The 22,845-nt window shown below is 42.4% G+C and overlaps 1 protein-coding gene across 4 annotated transcripts in view; it reads left to right on the top strand.

Annotated features, from left to right (window-relative positions):
• The first annotated feature begins 1,433 nt into the window (after window positions 1-1,433).
• KLHL29 (kelch like family member 29) overlaps window positions 1,434-22,845 on the top strand; it is a 395,224-nt gene continuing 373,812 nt past the window's right edge. For 3 of the 4 annotated variants that reach the window (XM_027690065.1, XM_027690066.1, XM_027690063.1), the window contains exon 1: window positions 1,440-1,504. The gene's annotated coding sequence lies outside the window, so the exon portion shown is untranslated. Of the gene's footprint in view, window positions 1,505-22,845 lie in introns of all 4 variants that reach the window. The other variant, XM_027690064.1, reaches the window with a different exon arrangement.

The following is a 22,845-nucleotide window of genomic DNA, read 5'->3' as shown; positions in this document are numbered from 1 at the left end:
TCAAAAGGGAGAAAACTAAAGGGGGAAAAAAAAACTCTGCGTGGAAATCAGAAGAGTGTGTCGTGCGTGCACGTGCTAAATAATTCAGATTTAAACTGTTCTGAACTTCTGACCCTCACAGTCCACCGCGATGTACAGGACTTGAGGTTTCAGTGTTAATCCACGATGTATTAACAACAAAAATGTTCAGAGCCTGCCTGTTCCAGTGTGAGGCCATATTCGACTAAAAGCATTCTAATATTAATGATGATGGCTCAGTTTAGAAATGTTTTAGTCCACTGCAATAATGTATTTTCATTTGTTTGGGAGGTGGGGAAGAGAGAAAATGAAATTGCTCTGCTAGTGCTGCACCCTGCTTCCTCCAGGCATTGGGCAGCACGTGTCCCTTTTCCAATAAAAACATGGATTTTCCTATTTCTGTGGGTTGTGTGCTTCCTTCTCTTTACTGGCATTTGGCACAACTGCCTCAATTCCAACACTTTGGAGCATAGATGCATTATTTTTTTTAACTGGCAAAGTGAGGAGAAAAGAAGTTGATTAAGCTTATTTTTATGCTTACAGGAAATATGAAAGACAAAGTGTTCTATGTTTAAAACTACAGCATATGCAGCTTGTGTGCACATCAGAGAGATCCCTACAAAGCAGCATACGCAGATACAAGATTATACAGGAGAGAGACAGATGCAGATTTCCACGGGGAAAATCTCTAGTGACTCCAGACACGATGGATATTAGAAAAAAAAAGTTGAAAAAAAAAAAAAAAGAGAATGTTGTTGGGAGAAAATGGTACCAACGTATTCCAACCCCATCGTGCACTCGGAGAGGCCTGGGATCACGCCCCCCCCCCCCGGGAGAGGGATGATTTTAAAAAGCGGGGCAGTATTTCTTTCCAAGTGCCCACTACTTTCCCGCAAGCAGCGAGCGGGAGCGCGGTGACCTTTGGAACGCGCTCTCCCCCCCGCGCGGGGGGACCGCGGGGAGCGCCCGGCGCGGGGCCCCGGCAGCGGCGGCACCGCCCGCACCTGCGCCCGGGCGGGAGCAGCGCGGCGAGGCGGCCCCGCGGGGCGGCGGCGACGGGGCCGGAGCTGCCTGCTTTCCCTTCCCTTCCTTCCATCCCTCCCTCCCGCGGGGGCGGCGCGGCGGACGGGGCGGGCCGGGCCGGGCTCCACCGCCTCCTCCCGCCGCCGCTGCGATTGGCCCGGCCCGCCCCTCGCCCCGGCGCCCAGGCCGCCTCCCTCCCCGGCTAAAGCGGGCAGTAGGTGAGGGGAAGGCGGCCAGACGGGGAGCATGGTCGCGGCTCCGCAGCAGCCTCCGCCGCCGCGCCGCGCCTCCCTGCCCGGCCTCCAGCGCGGCTCCCGGCGCCCGCAGCCGCGCGGGGCTTTGCGTTAGCGGCGGGGGCTGCGATGCACAAGCCGCCGCCGCCGCCTCTTCCTCCTCCTCCCGCCGCCGCCGCGCATCCTCCCGCCGCCTGAGGACGCGGCCGCCTGCGCCCCCGCGGAGGGAGGTAAGCGGCGCGGTCAGCGCTGCCCCTGCGCCCGCGGAGCCCCCTTCGCCCGCCCGCGGAGCCGCCGCGCCGGGGCATCGCCGGGCTGGGGCTGCCCTGCGCCTGCGCTCGCTGCCCGCATTAAAAACTTCCTGCGTGCCTCCCGCTGCCCGGGGGGTGCCGTGCTGGGGGCAGCGGGCCCTCGGAATGTTGCTGGGATGGCTATGGGGTTTTTTCCGGTTTTTTTTCGTCTCGGCGTGGGGGTCCCCGCCCCCGCCGCGCACCCACAACTTCGGGCGCTCGCTCGGGGAGCGGCGGCGGCCGCGCGAACCCGCCTCCCCCAGCCCCGGGGGCGGCGATGTCCCCGCGGATCCCCCCGCCGTGCTGGGGGGCGGCTGTCCCAGGGGATCCTCCATCCCACCCCCGGGCCCGCGCCCAGAGCCGCCCCGAAACTGGCTGGGAATGGATCGGCGCGCACCCCGCAGGCAGACTGCTTCCCTCCCTGCCTGCTTCCCAAACGCCTCGGCCAGCCCCGTCCTCTCCCTGTGCCTGGAATGCATTCCCGTTCCCTCTTTCTTATTTCTCCATATCCCCACGCGTGATGTATACGAGGAACTTCTCGGTGCAATATTGTTAAGATATATATGTACACATATATATGTGTACATATATATTTTAAAGCACTTCGTACGTTTCCCACGCTGGTGACATGCCCTCACCGATGTGAGGTTTGTTTGGCCGCTGCTGTGCTTTTCCATTGATGCTTTTTTTTTTTTTTCCTGAGGGTTGTTTTCCTTTAACTTATCTCTGAGCCCAAGTGCTGCCTTGGTGCCGTTCGGAGCGCAGAGGCGCATCTCTTGGGTACCGCTTTTCGGAAGGTCTCGCTTAGGCTGGGAGGGAAAAGCTACTTTGTTTTTTGACATTGAGTGGATGTGGCGAGCTGTCCTTGTCGTGCGTGTGAGGATGCAGATCTGTGGTCCCCGGGATTTTGGGTTTGGGTCCCTGTGCCTCCCTGGAGGGTGGAGAAGGGTCTGGAGGAAGGGAGTTCTGGGGATGGAAGGTGGTGTTTGTCATACACTTCATAAACAGTGTATGCTCATCGTCTCTGAGATTATTTTATTTTTTTCTCCACTGGTCTCATTTATTAAACTGAAAATATTCCTAGAACACTGGAGACAGATTTATCTCCCCACCACCACCAAAAATAACAGAGCCCTGGCCTTGTAGTTGGTTGCTTATCTTTTGTTATTGTATAAGAAAACTGCAGAGAAAAAATAGAGTGTTCTGGTAACTAGATTAAGGGGGATTTAATCACTTTTCCATCAATGAAGGAAAAAGCCATGCATGTTTGCTGCAGGCTTATTACTTGTTTAAATGAAAGGTTATATAGAGCATATTTCTGATAAATGAAGAAACTTCCTGTTTCCTGATAGTCTTTAAAACAACTGAGCAAGTGTGTATGTGTAGGCACGTGTGAGTCTCTTGCACCGATTTAAACACATTTATCAGGCTCTTCTTTTGAGGTACTTAAAACCCAAACTACTGTAGCTTTAAGGTGACTGCAGATAACAGTATTATTATTTCTTATAATTAGCAATCTGCTGAAACTTAAAATCCTCCTTGAAAGATATGATCTGTGGGAGAAAGGGGATAATATTCCAGCAAGCTTTATTTTTTTTTTTATTATTGTTTGCCTCCAAACCAAAGCAACAGTGTGTCTTTCTAATATTGTTGTATTCTGGCTTAAACTGTGAATGGCTTTCTCTTTTTCTCCATGTGGAGAAAAATAAAGTACAGCAATATTTTACTCTGACATTTATCTGCGTCAAACTTTAGTTATGCTCAGGAGGTTGTTTAATCTTCTTTGAATAATGTGCAGGGTTGGGTTTTTTTTTTTGTTCTTATAACCTGTTCTCATTGTGTGTATTTATGGAAGTTGTCTTCAATTTAAGATGAAATATGGGAGCTATGCAAATAATTTAGTGACCCATCCACAATAAGACTTAGCCAGCATATGTAAACTACATTTTTCATTGCCTTGTTTTGTACAGATATTTTTTTCCATAACTTTCACATTGATATTTCCTAATAATTCCTACAGTATTTTAATTGCAATTTAAAGTTTGGTGTTTGAGTTGCTACCTCTTTGAAAATATGAGGGTATTATTGTGATTTATTCAAAAGCAGAAAAACATTCTGTCATACCAAGCAGTTGTCTTGCAAGTAATGACCTGTAACACTTAATTTGGATGAGTTTTTGTTCATGTTCATTTCACTTACTGTAGAGGGTCTTAAATGAACTCTGAAATACAAACTGGGCTCTTGGTCTCAAACTGCCTGACTTTCGTGTATTTGTTGTCTTTGGTAGCTTATGAAATGTGTGCACAGTGTATCAACCTTTCCCTTAACAACAAAACCTATGAGCAAATGTTCAGTGTGAATTATATTACCGAAATAAAATATTCTATAGTTGTCATGGTTACAAATAGAGGCAGGGTTACTGGTTTTCATCTGCATGCTGGGGAGGGGGGATCTAGTTTTGTCACTTTTTAATTACATTTCTAATGAGTGATGGTCATACTTCAGGTACCCAATATATTACATACATGGCACAGTGAATTAGATTTTGTCAAAGTCTTGCTGAAACGAAACAAAAAGTGTTGGTGTGCAGGAACAAACCCTTGTGCATTTGTTTTTTCTGAAGCAGAAATCTTGAGGGAAGAAAGTACCCACCTCTGTTTTGTCTTGGCTTCTAGATTAGCATGCTACCGGGGTTGCTGCTCTTCTTCAAATAATAATAAAAAGTATATAGTGTGTATGTTGGCTGGAAATCCTCTCAATGAAGGGAGAGGAAGGCATGGATCTAGGAATTAAATGTGATTTTTTTTTTTTTTTTTTTTGGAGAGGGGGGCTTTACTGATTACTGTATCTGGTGCTATCACTTTTACTGCGTGTTTGTGAGGAGAATTCATTATGCCCACATTTGCTGTGATCGTCTCTCCAGTGATGCTGCTTCTCTCCCACGCGTCCCTCTCTCCCAGGTTGCCATCTCCGGTGTCACTGGGAGTTGCTCGGGTTCGGCACTGCCTGAGCAGTCACCAAAATCGGGACTGTAACTATTTGCAGTTGTTGGCACTTATCCCAATGCTGCTTCTCTGCTCCTCCGTGCTCATCTGCAATTCAGTCTTGTCCATGCCTACTTGTTTTCCTGACCTTTTAATTTAGTTCCAAAACCTGATGGACCCAGTTCTTCTGAAGCACAGCAAAAAGAAATAAAAAAGATTAAGGGGCCAAAAAAATTGTTATATTTCCTTAGCTTCTCTGTGTAGAGCCTTTGTGTGCTGTGGTGGAAACTCACACACAGCATTAGGAGGAAAAAGTACCCCTGGATCTTCAAATGGAGAGAGAAATTCCAGGCTGTCCCGTCTTGTTTAACCCTTATACCTTACATCACAGCCCTTTTGTGCAATTTATTTTTTAATCTTAAAAATGGCTAGGAGTTTATTGCTGCACTTTTAAGTTTTGGTGTCTTTAATATTTTTGTTAATTTTTTTAGCATGCCTTCTTTAGGTTGCGTGTGGCGTTACTGAAGTTCTTGTAGTGACTTGTCCACTAACTCCATTGATGCATTTGGGTTTGCTGCCAAAGGTTACGAACCCAGGGAGCCCAGACACCTGAAGGCCTGATCCCAAAGCTGCTCTTTTTGCAGAACCTCAACTTTGTAGTGCAACACTGAGGTCCACATCTTTTTCAGATCGCTAATTCTTTGTGCTGTAACGGAGACATTTAACTAGCTAAAATATCAGCATGGGTTTGTGACTTATTTGGTCCTTCAGGTTTTTTTTTCCTCCACAGATCTTCCATTTTGCAGTATTTGGCCTTGCAGTACGCTGATTCAATAACCTCAAATATGACACAGTATCATTAGATTCTGTGATTTCTGTATCTAATCACTTTCTTAATGTACTCACCTCTTCACAGAAGAAACTGTGTAAAACCTGTATCCTAAAGCCCATAAACATACGAATTAGATAATGTTGCCTTGAATATACCTGCGGGTACCTGAATTATTGTATTAACCCTTTGTGACTTTTTTTTTTTTTTTAGATTTCCCTTCTGGTTTTGTTTTGGCTTACACAGTATGGGGAAGGGTTTCAGCATCCCTTTGTGCAGTTAACTCTTCCATAAAGTTACTTGTAGAAAGGTGGAGCTCCTATGTGAAGGCTGAAGACTGTCTTCTCAAGAAGTAAACTGCCAACAGCAACTCAAGAGTGTGAGGCTGTATGACACATAAACAGCTTTGACATGCTTCTGTCACTTCTATGTTTCCTTTGTTACTAGAAGTACAAAGAACTCCTCCTCAGCTATAAAGAGAGACATTAAAGGGAAATAGATGAGAAATCTCTTACGGGAACGCCTTTCTGTCAGGTTTTTACAAGTCAACGTGCTTCACAGGGTGTGAATATGCATCGTTTACCTGTTACGGTGAAACCAGACCTGGTACAAGCAGTGCCCCAAGAAACCTTCCTGGTGCTGTTGTTATGCAACCAGTTACCTCTGTGCTGTCTTGACCATCTGATAAATGACAGTAACTGAATTCCTAGTCACACTCTTCCATAAATAATTTTATATTGTGGATTAGAATATGTGGAACATGGGACCATTTTGCTTAATTTTTATGTCCTGCTTTTAGGGGGAGTTTTATCTGTGATGGTTAGATTTAGGTTTTCAAATATTCTCCACCTGGATTTTGGCCATAATTGGCATTAACATCAGAAAAATACTTAGGTTTTGGTGGTCTTAAATTTCAGGTAACTCGTAGTGCTGGCTTCCAGTAATAATACTGATTCTGTGAAACAATCTGCTGAAGCTATAGACAAAGACTTATTTTAAAATAAATTCAATGTTGCTTTTGTAATGTTCTGTGATTTGTATTTTTGCTTAATTCCCTGCTGTCCATTATGATATGCTATGTGATGTAGGATGTTAAATGCCTGGATTTCTGTTCAGGTTTATTTTTTCTTGGGTTAGCCTCCAGTTTTAGGACTACATAAATGCAGGTAGTATGCAATTTGACTGAGAACCAGATTATATCTCAAGGCATGCATTGGAACTCGTTCAGTGCAGCAGTTTGCAAGAAAATCTGCCAGATAAAATTCCTCTGCAACATTGCTGTTAACTAAAAACTGTTAGGTGTGTCATGGTGTTTGGACTGTCAGTGTAGTTGAGAGATACTGTGAAGAATCCCTCAAGTTGATACAGAGGTATCTGAGCCAATAACAGGGTCCTGTAGCAGCACTCAAACTCAAGATGTGCCTAATTTGTTGAGTTGGACTCTATTGATACATCTTGTGATATTTTTGAACCTTGGAAAGAGACTCATTATCAGTCTTCACTCCCTTTTTTTTTTTTTTAAAAAAGCCCTCCCCTCCCAAAATCCCACCCCACAACCATGATCCGCATGACAATGCAGACATTAGAAATCCTGGATTTAGAGTGTGTGATTTAGAGGCTTTTGCTTCAGACACTTCTTAAAGTCCATGCTGATGAGTAATTAATATTTAAATCGGATAATTCTGCTCTAAGATATGCTCTGTCAGACCTTGTTGTAGGATTTTGTTTTTGGTCTGCAGAAGCAACGCTGGTGGATTTGCAGATCGCAGCGTGCCGTAGCTACTCAAAGAAAAGTTTCTTTTCTGCGTCTGAGGCTTAACCATGCTGTTTCCCTTAATTAGAGGGAGAAGAATTTAAATGCTTTTAGTTTTTCCAGCTACAGGTAAACCCCAGATCAAAAGGAGAGGTGAAGGAGTTCAGGAAGTTTATCACAATAATCACACGACATGGAATAACTTTAAAGTAGATGCAGCTGTGTTTACCTGTGCTTTGAAATCTATATGTGTTGCAAAGTTTGGTTGATTTGTAGCTCGTTGAGCACCTGAATTCATTAGATGATTCCGAACATATTGTACACTTCAAAAACTTCATTTTTCACTTACTCTTGATTTTTATTGTCTCTTGCCTGCCAAGGGTGGAACAATGCCAAATTGGAACACTTCATATTACAAAATGTTGTCGGGTATATAAATGTCTGGAAAATGCTTTTGAAACTATATGAAATGCTGCAGAATAAAGTTAAGCAATACCTTTCTGAGCTTATTCCTTAACCCATCATAAAGTTTGGAAAGGCAGCAGGGGACAGAAGCTGCTAAATCTGTATGAAGTTTCCTGTGTTTCAGTATGAGCAGCAAAGCACAAAAATATACATGTACGTAAATTGTATAAACTAATTCAACTGTATCAACCTATACATGATGAAATGGCTTCTTGATGGTGTCTCTATTCTTAAGTATATCCTTAATATGGGATAGATCAGCAGAACTGTGTAGCATGTTGCTTGGATTATCAGGGCTAGGAACTTTTGATGGCAGTGGAAGTTGGTTCTTTTGGTTTGGGATTTTTTTTCCTTTTGCCCTGTTCTTGAATGGCTTGTTTTAGTAAAATGAGTTGGAGGCTATAAGGGATGTCTCAGAAGGAAATGAATGACAGAAGGAAAAGGATAGAAGAAACTCTTCTGAAATGTACAGGTGGCAGTAGTCATTGGAGTAGATAGAAATTTCTGGAAGATTGGAGTAAGTGGCTGCTTGATTTTATGGCATTGGTTATATTTTAAGGGTTTTTTTTAAAATGGGATGTTCATTTAAATAGCTGCTTCAAAGATGTAACTTGTTTCTTCCTCATTCTCCCTTCTCAGTTGGGAATAGGAGTAGATGCAATAAAGCTAGCCAGGTGTTCTTTGTGGCTCTGGACTGCTCTGCTTTCCTCCCAAACAGTGGGTTTCCCCTCAACTTCACAAACAGCTTGATAGATGACATCTGAAAAGCCTCTATACTGCCACAGACACTTTGCAGTCCATCCTATTTAGAGCAGAGAAATACCAGATGTACTAGTGATATCGTATGGTGAGAGATTATGAGAAATTATGTATTTTCTTCTTGTAGAAGGGCGCAAAAAGTGCGTGGCTAACAGTTCCAGACCATCTCTGATAGACTTGCTAATAAAATACAAGGCAAAATGTTAAATATACTGCACTGCCCTCTTTATTATGCTATTTTTGGCTGATCATATGAGGAAAGTATGTATTATTTAAACAAAAGTCACTGCTCTGAGTGTGTCTTCCGTTCCTTCTCTCCCCCACATTGTTTCACATTTCTAAACATTGAGCATACCAATCAATATTCCATTAAGAGGAGAATTAACTTGGGAGAAGCTTGCATGTATTTGCATGTAGTAGCTTATTTCTTGGTCTGTGGATTTGTGTTGCCTTTCCCCAGTGTCATAATTTTTTTTTTCTTTAACAACACTCCAAATATTTGTGCAATTACTTCTGGTGGCAAGGCTTGCCATGCCCCATCTTAACTTTGTCAATATGAATTGCTGGTAGGGCCTTCTGCAATGCCCTGCTTGCAGGCAACATCAATCAAATGTTTGTAGTTACCTTTTTGCTTCTGTTGTACAGTAGCTGGACATCAAGGTACTAGGCTTCAGATCAAATGTTGCCCCCGGTTACACATATGTAGTTAATAGAAATCAATGTTACATAGGCGTAAATGAAAGTTGGGTTTTATCTGTGGTGTTGTTAACTCTTACCTCATTTACACTTCTGCCCATTCTTAAATTCAGAATTCGTGAGGCTTTGGTTGTCCGTGCCAGCATTTTATTCCTTATGATCTTTGTACAAAACTGAAAGTAAAAAACACCTCCTTGCTTTCTGAGGTCTGAGCCTTAAGACTGCAAACAAATGTAATGAGGTTTGATTAAAAGCTACCTGTGGCACATAAGAGCATGGGCTGTGGCTGCGTGGGACCTCCTGGGGAACCTCTCAGTTGATCTTGATGTGTGAATTGTCACAAGAGCTACTGAACTGTGGACCAAATCCTGATCTAGTTAACACCTGTGGAGCTGACATGTTCCAATATGTATCTGATGTTGCACAGTGCTTCTCTACCCTGAGGAACAAATCACTTGTGAAATTCAACTGTGAAGGTCTTGAGGTCGAAGAAAAAGTCTGCAAATCTCAGTAGATGACAGCAAGTGGAAGAGAGGGGGAGGACAATATTTGCTGGTCTCTGGTTTGTACAGTCCAGGTGCTTCAATAACTCTTTTCTTCTTTGCCCTCACAGTTCTGTATTTATAGAATGGGCCAAATTTGTCCTTGACCCAAATCTGTGCAGTTAAATGAAGTTATGTTTGGTATCCTGCAAATATTAGATAAATGTTCTACCTTTTCTTTTTAAGTTTATCAAATCCCCAAAAGTAAAGCCTATGTCCTAGTACATTTTTTTTTTTCCCTTTGGAAGAAAAGTGTGTAATTTTATGATTAAACTTCTGGGCAGTTAGAGTTCTGCAACATCAGAACCTTATCTCTTTGTGAACTAAAAGGCAGTGGGAAGTTGTGACTGATATTTGAGTTGTTATTTATAGGAGGAAAAAGCAGAGCATAGGAATGGTATAGGAACTAAGGAAACAATAAGGCTTGCCTGAAGTCCCTAAAATACAGGACTGACTATAAAAGTGGTACTTGGATACAGAACTGCAGTTAAAAATGAAGAGAAGAATTGTGGTTCACTTGCTGCCATAATACTGCTGATTTTGGTTTATTCATTTTTCCTCTGTCTCAGAAATTCTGAAAGCCCATTTGTGTGTGTGTAGGGTATGTTCTTGCTAAAAAAGAAATTGAAGCAAGTTTTCCTTAAATTCACTGTTTCAATATCACACTTGAATAGTTCACAGCAGAATTCTTCAAGCCTTCTAAAAACTGTTCTTAGAGAAATCTTATTGTTGCAACAGTTAAGTTACTGAAATACTGTATTTCAGAAATAATACAAGTAAAACAAACACCCCACCCCGTGCCATGCTGGCACCTTTATTCAAAGAACTTCATGAAGCTGCAGTGCTCTGATATGACAGTTAATGTGGTCTGGTTTAAGATCAAGACTGACATCCAGTTGGGTCAGATTGAGAAGCTTAAACATTAATTTATGATGGAAATTTGGGTGCAGCTTGAACCCAGGCATCTACTGCTTGAGGTGATGGTTAATCAGGTCATTAGGTACCTCTCTACTTCTCATCTGGAGAAGCCAGTGGGCTGGTGAGACTTTTGCTGCATGTAATCTGAGCGGAAGGCCTGGTTAACTATTTCCTTCCTATTTTCCGGCCATACTGTTTATCAGGCAGTTATTCAACTTTAGAAAAACATGAACAGGCTCAAATTTCCTCAAGGTACTTACTCAACTGATGTCACATATGACAGCAGATTATAAGTCTTCCCTGTATAAATATTATCTTGTAAAATTAGAATCTATCAGTTCATGGTTTTAAGTAGAACAGTAATGTCTTGAATTTGACTATAGCCATTTCTAAGTTTGCTTAAGAGGATAGTTTTACCCTAAAAACAAAGTAGAAGCACCTTATTTTTACATAAAAGTTGTGAATTTAACAGCAATCAGAACTGTACAACCTTGAGCTATCTTCTTGATTAGAAAATTGAAAGATGGAAAAAAAAACCTCCCCAGGACTAACCATCAGGATAAGGTCCAAGAAATGTCAGTACTAATTTTACCTAGATAAATTGTTACTTTTAATTTTAGGCGTAAATTTAGGAGCATGGGCATTGTGCATGTAACTGTTGCACACACAAATAGACCATTTAATCTTGGCTTGCTCTCTCTAATAAGACAAATATGTTTCACTGTAGCTGCAGTCAACATAATGCCCAGAGATGCCTGCAAGAATGATGATCATGAAGCAATGATAGAGCTTATACAGTAGAACACCAAGTGACAGCATTGCTCTGTGAAACCCTTGGCCTCTGTCTTCAGAAGAAATTGTAAATGTAACTCTGAATCTCTGGGTGGGCAAAGAGAAATCTTAAACTGTGAGCCAAGCCCTGAGCAGGCTTACCCATTGATATGTGACCTGGCTGCCACTAGAGAGGGAAGGAGCTCTATACAGAGCAGGGGTGCAGGACTTAGATAAGGGCACATGTCAAATAAATGAATGTTTTTTTGACAGCTTTGTTTTTCTTTCTGAGGGCATGAATGTTAAATCATATAATTGTTTACACCCAAGAACAACTTCACAAGAAAAGTTTTGTTGCCCAGAAACCTCTATAAAAAGACAGAAATGCTTCACATTCCACATATAGATCAAAGTTGCAAATGTTCTTGGCATAAAGCAGCAGTTAACTGCAAATTGTACTGTGGAAGCTGGAAGCAAATTTCTAACCATCCTGGTGAACAGAAAAAGCGCCATATCCTGCATGAAATGGAAGCACAAAGATGTTCTGAGGAACTCTGGAAAGCAGTGCAGTTCTTCTATTTTCCTTCATGTGACACGAGTGTTCTGTTCTGCCTTTTTATTTAGCTGCAACTCTGAAGCTTTGCTGTTGCACCAAAAAAAAAAAAAAGAAAAAGTCCCTAGAAACTATGTGGGGTCATCTTGACTTCTGTGTGTAACTGCAGCTTTTTTTGGCTGTGTTAGGGTCAGGCTTTTGCAGTCCCATCTGCCTGGTGGCTCTTCCCTTCCAGTTTGGCTGGAAGCAGTCTGGTTTAAATATATATATATTCTCAGAGTAACTGTTTGTTACTCTGCCCCCAAGTTGCTGCATTCTCTTCTGTCACTGCACCTTAAACCTTCAGCTCTCTTTTTTTTAGATATATCCCATTTCACATTAGTGAAAGCACCACCCACAATTATTGAGCATACGAAAGATAAAACACATCCTGTTAACTTCAGTTTATATTTGAGGGGGTTTTTTTCCATCTTTGCTTTTTCTGTTTAGGCAATAAACTCTTCTGGAACAAGGGCTGTTATTTTTTGCCTGTACAGTAAGAGCTGCCTTCCTAGTTGTGCTTGGTGCTTTAACAGGACAAAAATGATTCATAAGCTCTGAAAATGCTGCTCTTCTCCTCCCCTCCTTTCTCCATTTCAGTCGACAAAGATTCTGTTATGCTGAGGCAAAGCAGAACCTAAAGCCACTTTCCTGTTCTGTTTCTCTTAATTACATATTTTTGAAGAGGAAGAAGTATCCTAGAAAGGTGAAATGAACATTAAAACATGTCATGATTCCTAAAATTATTTTAATAGGATTTTTTTAAACTTTGAGATGATTCTAATCTAGAGATACTTAGCAGTAAAACATGGGCTTGCTAGTCAGGGGTGTATCTGTTTCTTCTGGAAAGCAAGTGTGTGCTTTGTCTCACTCCATTAAAAATAGTAATCCCAAGAATATATTGAAGGCTCTGAACTATTTCGGAGGTGGTTGTTGATGTAGAGGTCCACAGTCACGCCCACCAGAGGGCATTTTATCACCAGTTTCTTGGGAAAAAGTTTTTTTCTTAAGTCATGAATAAAGTAGTAAATATTGGATGGGAAAGCACTATATGAAACATTGTACAGATAGCTTTTTTGTTTATATATAAATACATATGCTTATTTCCTGGCTGTATTTATATGTAAATAAGTAATGATGTCAGCTTGAATGGCTGGGTTTCCCCTCTGCTTCCTAAATACTTTCTAATTTTACTGAGGGATAATCTGGAGAAAAAGGAATTCCTTAAAGCTCTCCCACAGCTGGTATAGCCATCGGTTACCAGGAAACTGCCCTCTCTACCACACAAGCAGAGCAGATGCTCTGGATGATTGCAGTGTACCCTTGCTCCCCTTTTCCAGGGCACTTGGAAGCAGAGGCTGCTGTTCAGAAGCCCTACTCATTTAGGAGGCTGGAATTTGCGAATATACTTAATAGTGAAGCCCCTGGATCTAAAGGAAGCACTTGGCAGCCAGGGAAGTGTACATCTGCCAGATGGACCTGACGTCTTGTGTTTGGCAGCAGTTAATGCTAAGGCATGATATGCAAAATCCAAGAATGACAGCTAGGAAATGAATTTTTATTTTAAAACCTGTGTTTTTTTTGTTTTGTTTGTTTGTTGTTTTTTTTTAATTTTTCCTCATCCATCTTCCATTATGAAGTAAAGCTCTGCAGAAAGGAAAAAAAATTCTGCTTCTGAAAATACCTTTTCTTGTCAGTTTTCAGGGTGCTTCCTTGTGAAGTTGACATCGGTGCTGAAGGTTGGGCTGTCCCAGGTCAGATGTGTGACCTTCATCAGCCTGATACAGCACATAAAATGTGATTAATTCCCTTCAATTAATTCCCTGTGGACAAATACATTCACTCCACCAGAGCTCCCATGACTTGTTTGCAGCCTCAGCAGAGGCCTGGGGTCACATGAGACCAAACTCCAAACGTAGGCAGGGATCTGAACATCTGTGCTGAGACATCTAGGTAGAACAGGGCTAAAAGCCTTCCTCCCTATGCAGGACACTGTCTGCATGTGCATGGGAATGCTGTGAATGATTTGAGTAGAAATTTGGATACCCAGCGTAAGTGGAGCTCTTGGACCTGTGGTTAGGGCCTCATGTTGTATTTGTGGCTGTCTGGATGAAAATGGCAATTACTCAAGAGTGTGTCTGTTGCTTGTCAAAAGTAGGTGATGTCATTAGGATGGATAATGATGAAATACAGAACTTTTTTTTCTTCTTCAGACTGTTCAGGTCAAAAACCTGCACCTTATTAGGGTGAAGCATGCAGAGACCTCCACCTCAGATGAAGGGCACAGAGAGACTTTTTGGTTTCTTTGAGAATCTGGCCCTTATCCACAGAGGTTGATAAGGGGTTGAGGTTGGGATGAAGGGAGGCAAAGATAATAGGCCTACAGAGTAGTTCTTTGGAGCACAGTCTCTGGGCAGATGCTCACGATGAGGATGGATGCACTGCCTGTCTTGTGTGCTGTCAGTGGGGAGGCATAAGATGCTCTGGCATGCCCTTATTCCAAGGGATTTGTGGGAAGACAAGAGTGGGAGCAGTGCTGTGGTCTGAACACTCTTCCTTCTATGTAAAATAAGGTGAAGAACCTCAAGAAATGGTGGTTGGGGAACTGTGTAGAAATGATTGCTCAGACCTTAAAATAATTGCAATGAAAAATGAGATGGAGAATTAATCAAGACTAGCTCCTGCCTGATCAGCAGCAGGAAGTCTCCTAGTAAACTGCCTCAGTGTTTTTTCAGCCTCTTTATTCAAATGATATATCCTTTAGCCAGGAAATATTTTCTTTTTTCCAGCAGTATTAGTGTCTGTGCAAATAAATGACCTATAAAAGAATTTTATTAATTCTCTAGGACTGAAACTTTGAATTACATCCTTAGCTAGATAAATTTGCTTTCCAGAACTGTCCAGATGATTAGATAAAGACCTATGTCTTTGCCACCTTGTCATCTCTGAATTTACTAGCTTAATACCTCCAAGGGTTGTAAAAGATATGTTGTGGTTAAGAGTTGAGGGAGTTGTGGGGTTTTATTAATATTTGAGGGCTTAAGTGTAAATTAGTGTTAAAAGGACTTTGGATACCATTCTGTATTTCCTTTTCTCTGGTTTTAACTTTGCCTGGCGATGAGCTGGACTACATATAAGTGTGGAGACCCAACTGTAAAGACTTGAGGGAGTGTTGTCATAGAGGGTGAGTTAGTCTATTAAGAACTTTGCTAGGATAAAAAAACCCCAAACCTGTTAGGATAAAAAAAGTAGATGGCAGCACTAAGCTGTTCTGAGGGAGAGAGGATTTGAAGGTGAGAAGGATGAAAAGGCCTGTTAAATCTGCAATTATTGCAACAGTGCAAAGCTCCTGCAACACTATAGTAACTCACATTAGCAGAAGAACCTTGCAATCTGGTTTCCCTGCTGTTACGCTGGGAGTAGATAGTACTGCTTCCTCTCATTTCATTAGCAGGGACCATATGAGGTCTCAGTGTAACTCTGAGCTAAAACAAGCTCCTATCTAGGTTTCCTACAGAGTGACTTAAGGATTTGACCTGACTGCTGTTTGTGTCTTGGTGTTAACTTATTAGCATTATTGTCATTGTATCAGAAACTATTTCTTTGCTTTCAAAGTATATGCAAAAAAATACTTAATTTCAATATATTTTCATTGTGGCATTAGGTCTGTGGCAAAGTCCTCTGAGTTATTTGCTCTGTTAGTAGGGCAACAGTGCTTTTTGACAGAAGTAGCCCATACCAGAATGAAATCTTATAAAAATGCTGATTATCCTGCATTTGAATTAGTATTTTAATGTGCTTCAGCAAAAGCCTTTCATATTAAAAAAAGCTACTTGTCACCTTTTGCTTACTTTGCTGCTTCTCTCAGTCTGTTGTTGAACACTGATTTAAGGCAACTGTGGAGGAGGGGGAAAGAAACGGTTCCATTGGAGCCAGGTGACCGCCTTGCTTGAAGACCATTTTTGACCAGAGAATGACTGTCTTTACATTTTGTGAACTCCAAAATAAAGCAAAAAGAAAAACAGTTCACTCTTTTGCTATTTTGTTACTGTTCTTATGCTTTGAGGCAGTTTGTCCACCAATATTCAGAGGAGTTGGCAGCATGTGCCTGGGGAAGAAACTTCGATACTTTCAGGACATTCAGCTTTGAACAGAATGGTGGAAAATCCATGTGGTTTTAATTTTGATGCAAGCACAAAAACAGCTGTTTCCAATGTTTTGTCTGACCAGTGCTCTCCTTAGGGACCCTGCTCATGGTGCAGAAGGTGAGCTTCCCCCAGAGCAGGGGGTGTGTGGAGAAGGGAACTCTGCAGGCAAATGCAAACTAGCAAGGAGCAGAAAGGGGGGAAAAAAGACATCTACTGCTGGGAGTTGTAGTGGGTTGACCCTGGCTGGATGGCAGGCACCCACCTGTAACAGGACAGGGGAGAGAAAATACAGCTAGATTCATGAGATAAGGACAGGGAGAGATCACTTGCCAAATACCATCCCAGGCAAAACAGTCTCAACTTGGGGATATTAATTGAATTGATTACTAACAAAATCAGAGCAGAATAATGAGAAGTAAAAACAGATCTTAAAAACACTTTTCCCCCACCTTTTCCTTCTTTTTAGCTCTACCTCCTCCCCCACAGCGATGAGGAAGGGGGGGTTATGGTCAGTTCATCATATGTCATTCCTGCCGCTGCTCTGGGAGAGGAGTTGGGAGTCCTTCCCCTGCTCCAGTGTGGGGTTCCTCCTATGGGAGGCAGTTCTCCACAAACTTCTCCAGCATAAGCCCATCCCATGGGCTACAGTTCTCCATGAACTGCTGCAATGTGGCTCACCCTTCCACAGGGTGCAGTCCTTCAGGCACAACCTGCTCCAATGTGGGTCTCCCACAGGGTCAGAAATCCTACCAGGAAACCTGCTCCAGTGTGGGCTCCTCTCTCCATGAGTCTGCAGGTCCCTCTCAGGAGCCTGCCCCAGCATGTGTTTCCCATGGGGTCACAGCCTCCTTTGGTGATTTCCGTGCTCCGGCATGGGGCTCCTCCACAGGCTGCAGGTGGGTCTCTGCATCCCTAGGGTCCTCCAATATGTTATGACAGAGGCATTACTATCATTCCTGATTGACTTGGCCTTGCCCAGCAGCAGGTCCATCCTGGAGCCTGCTATCATTGGCTCTGCTGGACTTTGGGGAACCTTTCAGCAGCTTCTCACAGAAGCTACCCTGGTACCCCCCTCCCCCCCCCACAAAAACCTGGCCATGCAAACCCAACACAGGAGTGAAGGTTGATTTGTGAGATTATTCAAGAGTTCTGTGGAAGAGAACACTTGTAAAGCCTCACTGCATGAGCAGGGACCAGAGCTGCAGTACCTCCTCCACAGACAGTCTCTCCCCTTGCCCGTGGTTGTGGGCTCTAAGTCCCCTGTTGGAAGGTGGCAGGTGTTTTATAGTGCTGGAGGGTGTGATGTGGAGAATTGTAGAATAGCTCAAGTTTGAAGAGATCCATAAGCATCATCCAGTCCGACTCCTGCTCCTCACACTGAAACTAAACCATATGGCTGAGTGTTGTCCAGATGCTTCTTGAACTCTGGCAGGTTTGATGTTGTGACAGTTTCCCTGGGGAGCCAGTTCCAATGCCCAACCACCCTCTCAGTAAAGAACTTTTCCCTAATGTCCAATCTGAGCTTCTTTTTGATCAATTTGATCAATTGCAAATGGAAAATCGGTTGTGTGGATGAATATTTTGTGTAGCTAATGAGTAAACCCTCAAAATAATATAAAAACCCACCAAGCAACAAAACGAAAATGAAACCAAAAAAATCCCGAAAACCCTAACCTAAGAATTTCTTACATAGGTTGGTTTGTAGTTTCTGCACTGAAAGTAACTAATTTTATATGGTGTTGTGTGTATTGTTTTTTATTATAAGCATTACAGGAATTTGGCAGGGTTTAAGGCTGCTAAAATAAAACATTTTTTTAGAGAACAGCAAGTAAGTTCTAATTCTTGAAAATCAGATATGTTTTGAGGACGTAGTTTTTAATATTACAGTTTTTGTACCCCCTTGAGCAGCTGAGATGGTTACTGACATGCATTAGGAAGGAAGAGCTTGTTCATCTTGTGGATCTTATTGGTCCAGTTGTGCCCTCAGACAGAAGATGGCAAATACGATAATGTGATTTTTGTTTGAATTTAAGATTGTGTGATGTTCCTTTTTAAAAAAATATTTATTTAACTTAATGTTTTTCAGAAAAAAATATTCACTATTTTCAAGGGCTAATGGTGTTGTATCCAAATGAAGCTTAAAAACAGGCTGACCATGGAGTTGCCAGACTTTTGGTCCATCTAATCAAGTGCCTACATCCAGCAGTTCCCAAGGCCAACCATTTACAAAAGGAGAAGTGATGTTTTGATTTGTAATTATCTTTGTCTCACAATACCTTTCAGGGATTATCCCAGAAGTTAAATACCTTGTACCAAGATTATTTTATCATACACTCTTAAATCTCTTGATGTTTTTAATCATATAAATGTGTTCTGCTTTGGGGCAGTTCTTGCTCTTTTTTGGCCTTGACAACTTCTGGCTTCAAGCTCTGCAGTCTGGTTAGACATTTTTGAGACTATCTTGTTTTTATCTGTTCTGTAACTTGTAGCTTTTATTGAATTCCCCTTTGTTATGAGACCAAGGAGAAAGAAACTGAAGTTATGAGTTCTCTCTGCTAGTCATGATTTTACATTTTTATTTCATCTCTAAAGTCTGCTATCCAGTCTTCAGTCTGCCTTCAAATAAGCTTCTCTACATCCAAAATACTGTTGTTACAGTCCTCTCAGCCTTCTCTGAGTTCCCAGTATTTCCTTTGGATTTGGGTGCCTAGCACAGAGAGCAAGGAAGCAATACTGTTGATTTGATAGTGGCACTTCAAAACTGCATTATTGCTCAAACTAACACACTGAAGGTTTCTGAATATTGTTTTCCCTATCTCATTGAGCAGTTGTTTCAGCGTTTTCCATGACATCTCCAGAATGGTGCCCATATGAATTTAGCTGAAGCACTGAAAATCTGGATTGCTCTCCTTGAGATGAAATTACTCAGTCTACTCTGTTTATTTCAATGCAGGTTATCACTGATTTTTTTTAAGGATGGGTGTTTCCCTTTTGCTTAGATCATTGGCTCTTCTGAGTGGTCTGGTAGATTAAGACATTTTGGGGAATCTCAGTTGGATCTTATTCTGTCTTTGCAGCTAGGCTAATGTCAAGAAATTTGGGGATGGATGTTCATTTTTCGTGTGTATATCAAGGGTCCTGCAGTTACATAGTTTTCCTTTCTTTACCAAGCCTTGCATCAGCAGGAGGTGGTGGTTTGCTGAAGTCTAGCTGTTCCCTTACTGTTCTCAGGAATAGACACTAACTTTTGTCTCTTTCTGTTTTTACTCTCAAGAATAGATCATGAGGAGGAGGGGAGGAATGAGCAGTATGACTCAGTGTACAGCATGCCCTCTCTCTGTTTGACAAGCTGTGCAGTCCCTGAGGTTTCTGTCGGCTCAGGCCGGAGTAGAAGCACTTTAGTGCTGACAGGCTTGTGTTTGAGTCCTCCAGGTCTACACATCAGTGTGTGTTGGATTCCCCCAACTGAGCAATGCTCTCCTCTGCTTACATGTCTCATTCCCATCCTGCCTGTTTTCTTGTGTTGCCTTTATAATGAGTCAAGTTGAATTTCTTTAAAAAACTTAATAAAAAAAACCCCTCAAACCCAACCTCGTTCCCTGGCTTTGGCTTCTGGCTGTCATTTCTTAGGTGTCTGAACAGTTGCCTCAAGGCTTCTGCTTCTCTCTTCGTTTGTGCTGATTTAAGCTGAACACGGCTGATTTATGAAATATATCTTAAACAAAGTTGGCTGACTGGCAAGGTTTCTTTTCTTTTTCTTTTTTTCTTTCAGTTCATGGGAACTTAATTACTGCGGGGTAGGAAGGACTTAGGTGGCTGGTATTTTTCTGTTTTTATTCAATTTTCATGAAAATTAGATCCAAACATAAGTACTGTGCATTTCCTTCACGCTGCAAATTCTAAGAAAATATCACTTATAAACACTGAAACAAACAAATAAAAATGTATCCATTGCTTGTTTGCTTTGAAGTAATACTTGTATATAATCAAATGACTCCAGAAGCTGGCAGGCAGCTTTAAGAACAACATCAAATGTGATTAAAGCAAATACTCAGTTGGCAACCGTTGGACCTTTATCACAGTTAAGGCTTCTCAGTGCTCCTGAAACACTGTGAGAATGAATAAATAACCATCTTCAGAAAATCTGAGGCGATCGTGTCTCTTTGGCCTCGTCTTGCCATTCTGCTCAGTGACTTTCTGCATTTCTGCAGTGTCTTATGTCAGACTTTGCAAGGCTGTGTGGACAGGGAAGCTGAGATGCAGAGAGGAGAAGGGATTTGCCTGAGGCTCTCAGATCAAATGTACTCCCAGTTCTGGTGGCAAAAATTGCTAATAGCACATTTCTCTCTAGGCTCAAGTAATCTGTTGTCCTGTAGGCCAGCACTGTTTATTTGTGCCTGGGTAGTCTCGAAGGTGACCTGCCCTCAGGAGTGGGTTGGTGGCTTTTGGCTGCACTGGGGAGGTGAAGTTGAGCAGGCTGTAGTGGCAATAATAAAACCACATCTGCCCAATTGCCAACTGGCCTTGTAAAGATAAAATTTACTTCTAGTATGCCTGTCCATCCTGGTCATCATAGAACAGATGGAGACAAGACAGTGATATTTTATAATTTCCCGCCTCCCCAAAGGGAAAGTGGTCCTTCACCTCAAAAAATTTGAGAAATCTTCTTTGTTGTATGCTACCTGTGGCTTTCAGCACTTGAATTTTGGCAGTTATTTTGTGAAATGCCTGTTCTTTATTTCAGTTGTGAACTGGTCTGTAGGACATGGTAGGCTCCTTTAGTGATACCCTCAGTCTGCTCTGATCCTGACAGCCCCAGAGACCTTGCCAGGGAGCTGGTGAACACAGTAGGCAGAAGAGTAGCAAAAATGTATGGAATGGAGCCCTAGCAAGCAAAGAAATGTTTTCGAAGCTGAGACTGAAGCAAGTTTTTCTGAGCTTGGCAAAGGAGGCTGTGATGAGAGTTGCCTTGGAATTACCTGGGAATCAGCACAGGAGAGTTCACGTGAGCAAACCCTGGAGAAAAACCTTGCAATAGCCTCCTTGGAGGCTGGAGGTTGAGGTTTGTTAGGTGATGTGAGTGGCTTAGACAAGGTGAAAAAGCCATCATGCTGAAGGGGAATGTATGGTCTCTGGTTTGGTGATTATAGGATGTTAACATGGATTAGAGCCACAAAGTCTTAAATGGTTGGGTTATCTTAGATAATTTTTGCTGGCCATGAGTAGTTGAATTGGGACAGCTATTCCTTACTGCTCCCTTCCTTAAATGAGTTGCCTCTTATACGGTTGGGTAGCAGGAGACAGCAGTGTTCTGGTTACCTCAAAGAACGTGGATAACTAATCTGCAGTACAGTGCAAAGTCATACCTCTGGCACCACTGCTGTGCAGGGAGTCTGTGCATTGGCACATTGATGAATGGAGCCGGTGGACTTGTGTGTAGGGCCGTGGTCTGTCAGAAGCTGTCTTGATGGGTAGTCCTTATCCTATTGCTGCTGTATTGCCTACCGGTGGGTTTTTTTCTTGTATAAACAGGGAGTCATGAGATAGGAAAAGCCCTTTCCACCGTTCTGGGTGTCCAAAGCCGAGACACCAGCAACAGCTGTCAGATACCTCTCTCTGAATAGCACAGAAAAGGCTGTGGAGTAGGATTGAAGTCTTTGGCACGAGGATATCCTTAGAACATAGAGCTGGGGCTCAGGCCTGGCTCAGAGCAGAAGGTAATACTGCTGCAGGGATGAGGGATATAAACAGCAGGCATCGGAGCAAGTAGAGTGTTGGAAATGTGAAGCACTGTCCAGAAGGGAAACTTCCATGAAAGGAAAGTGGTATGTGCAAGAAGGAGATGATAGAGCTTTTCTTGTTTGCACTTAAAGGAGACTTAAGAGGATAATCTGCTGTGACAGCTGCCAGGTAGCTACAGTGCTGCTGCCTTAGTGATGCACTAGTCTTTGCCTAGCACCTGTGGCTGGCAGCTGCTGATAGAGGGATGCAGCCATGGATAGGCCAAGTGGAGACACTACCTCCATTTGGAAGAAGGAATAACTTGGCTTATGTAGAATAGGAGAACAATTAGAGCAAAATACTTCCTTTCTGTATGGAGTAGGTAACTTCTAGTTAAAGATAGGCTGCAATGTTGCTTATGCAATTCTGAAAACCTTCAAGAAAGGAAGAAGTAGCAACTAATCTTGCTTCTGAGATCTGGTAGGTGCTCAAGCCTTTGAGTTATTCAAATTGTTTTATTTCCATATTTTAAAACCATCCAAGAAGGCAATTACTGTCCACATGTCTTCCAGTTGCATTCTCATAGAGATTGACTGTGCTTCCAGCCTGAGAAGGTGTTGCCAATTCCCTCCCTTTTTTAGTTACTTTCTTTAAATGCCTTATCTCCTACTTCTTACCTTGATGGGGTTTCTCCCCATCAGTCAGGAACATACTTATGCAGGTGGTAGGACAAGTCTTTAAGCTTTGAATGGTGGTCATAGCAGAAAACAATTGAAAGTATTTCACCTTTTTGGGAGAAAATGCTGCTTCCTAACAAACTGGATAGGCCACCTTCTTTTTTTACTTCCTATAACCAAGCCAACCCTGCTATGGTCTGGCAGGACTGTCTGTGGCCTGAGAATCAAGAGATCATGAGGTCCCATTTCCTTTTTAGCTCTTTGTAGCCACTAATCTAGGAATGAAGAGTCTGCTGGGTTTGGTATTTGACTGGCACTTCAGAAACTAGGCTGAGAGGCTGTCATAGGGCAGCTTTTCTTGAAGTGACCTACTTCTTTCGTTTGGCAGTGACACCTCACCCAACCAGCAAAGCTATGTGCCAAATT

This window comes from Neopelma chrysocephalum, unplaced genomic scaffold (genome assembly GCF_003984885.1).
Source record: "Neopelma chrysocephalum unplaced genomic scaffold, ASM398488v2 Primary Assembly neopelma1_80, whole genome shotgun sequence".
NCBI lineage: Eukaryota > Metazoa > Chordata > Aves > Passeriformes > Pipridae > Neopelma > Neopelma chrysocephalum.
This window is presented reverse-complemented; position numbering and strand designations above follow the sequence as displayed.